Source organism: Leptonychotes weddellii, chromosome 14, assembly GCF_054177405.1.
Source record: "Leptonychotes weddellii isolate Sample4059 chromosome 14, ASM5417740v2, whole genome shotgun sequence".
NCBI classification, from domain to species: domain Eukaryota; kingdom Metazoa; phylum Chordata; class Mammalia; order Carnivora; family Phocidae; genus Leptonychotes; species Leptonychotes weddellii.
Window position 1 is genome coordinate 71,592,711 of NC_138382.1, and position 2,415 is coordinate 71,595,125.

Sequence of the window (2,415 nt, forward strand, 5' to 3'; positions counted from 1 at the left end):
AGAGAGAGCATGAGCAGGGAGAGAGGCAGAGGGAGAGGGAGAAGCAGGCTCCTCGCTGAGCCAGGAGCCCAGTGTGGGGCTTGATCCCAGGACGCTGGGATCATGACCTGAGCTGAAGGCAGATGCTTAACTACTGAGCCACCCAGGCGCCCCTGGACGATTCTTTTTTTTTTTTTTTAATTTATTTATTTGACAGAGAGATAGCACAAATAGGCAGAGCGGCAGGCAGAGGGAAAGGGAGAAGCAGGCTCTCTGCTGAGCAGGGAGCCCGATGCGGGGCTCGATCCCAGGACCCTGGGATCATGACCTGAGCCACCCAGGTGCCCCTCCCCGGACGATTCTTATTTGGCCGTCATGTGGTAGTCTTATTTCCAAATCATATACAGTCTTTATAATTTTTAATAATTAAAAGTATCTTCTATAAAAACAAAAGTAAGTCTTCCAGGTGACATTCTCAGGGAAGTTTGAGAAGCGCCCAGAGAGCATTTCACAAAGCATGAACCAGTGGCCCATCTGCACCACCCACCTGGGGATGTCCGTAAGCTTGTGATTGCACCCCATAGCCCCTGAATCAGAATTTCTGGGGGAGGGCCCAGCAATCTGCATTCCTAGCAAGCTCCCCATCTGACTCTGATGCTCGCTAAAATTTGGGATCCACTGCAAAAGGTGTTCAATTCCTGAAGGCTTGGCTCCAAGTCCTGCAAGGGTAACAGGTGTGAGGAAGGCAGGCTCTTTTAAAGGAGAACTTTTGCCAGACAGCCAGTCCAATTTATCCTCTAAGGATGGCTCTTTTTATTTGCTTAAGCTCAAGTGTTTTCTTTATAACCCGTGTGGTTATGTAAAAACTCTCTTCCCCAAACCTCAAATGGCTAAACATCCCCAGAGGATCTCAGTGTTCAAGTTTCAGTACGAAAAGGTATTTATCTAATCTTCCTGTTTTCTTCGCTTTCAATGTGTCTCTTCCATTTCTGTTGTGTTTTGTTTTCCCTTCGGAACTGGTGTCCCCGTGTGAGATGACAGCATTGGTTCCAGCAGCCCCTGGCTTCTGACTCGGCTTCTCCCAAAAAGCAGCCTGGGCCTGGCCCTGCTGACAGTGAGAGAACCTTCGCTTCCCTCATCCCCTATTTTGGTTCCCCTCCGTCACTTTGTGGATTCCAAGTCCTGAATTTATTTTCCTCCCTCCTGCTCACCTCACTTCTTGATCACCAACAACCCCGTGTTCCCTCTTTTGTGGTCACGCTAGTGACAGGGGCCGCGCTGGGGGAGCGAGTGGGGAGTGAGTCTGAGGAAGGGGAAGGAGGCAAGTGGGTAGGAACGGGCCAGACGACACAAAGGGAAGGCGATAAGGGCCTCCTTCCAGCAGCTCCCCCAACGCAAGGCTGGACCACACCCACCAGCCCGAAGAGGGTTTTTTCCCCCTCCCTGGAAGACTCCTGCCACCTCCCGAAAAGCCACGGTGTTGAGTGGTGTCTGGTCGTAGTACCTGGTGCGGGAGCCTGAAGACGGTTCCCATCTTAGCTTTGCCTCTAACCAGACCTGAGGCAGGTGACCCCTTCCTGAATTGGGCTCTATTACCTCAATGACTCTTCCAGTCTCTGGTTTGGTCACATGTATATTACGATTATATATATAAAATCTTGAAATAGTTCTCCTGTGCTATCATCTAACTGAGGGCTGGAGCTAAAGCGCAGGACACTGTGGAGGTCACGGAAAGGGGCCAGCCCTGGCTAGGCCCCTAGACATTCCAGGCACGGTCAGCCGAGGAGCACAGAAACCACTCGAAGGGAACCCAGTTTTAACTGAAAGGCTCCATTGTGAACCTACATCTGTTGTGCTGTGATCGTGAATACTAACCATAGTGGAACAGTTTCTGCAGCTTAAAACCTTCCGGATTTGGATACTTGAGTCGGTTCGTGCCCTGCGGTCCTGCCTCTGGGGTTCTTCTTCGCTGCCCCCATCTCTGTATCGCCCAGACCTCCTGAGCGGCTTCTCCGGAGTGTGCCTCCACCCCCACGGTCGCTTTTCCCCAGCTCTGTTCTCACAACCGCCTCCCTCTCGCCCTTTCTCCTAGGTGCCCTTAGAATTGATCAAGTCTGATCAGATTCCTCTTCTGCCTAAAATCTTCTTTCTTCTATTTTGGTTCCGACCTACTTTTCAGCCTTATGCTTCTGTCCTTCTCCAGCTCCCACTGGGGCCTCAAAACGCTTACCTCTGCCCCCAACTGTCATCCTTCGCCTGCCTGTAAGCCTCTGTCTGCCCTTACTGAGCCCTCCGGTTTCAACGCCTCTCCCTACCAATCCAGCTTCAAAGGGAGGACGGCAGACCCCCCCCAGAAGCCCCCATCCTTCCCTCTGTCCCCAGTGAGGCCTCATCCCCTGTACACTTCTCTGCAAAGCACTGATCGCCCCGGAACCC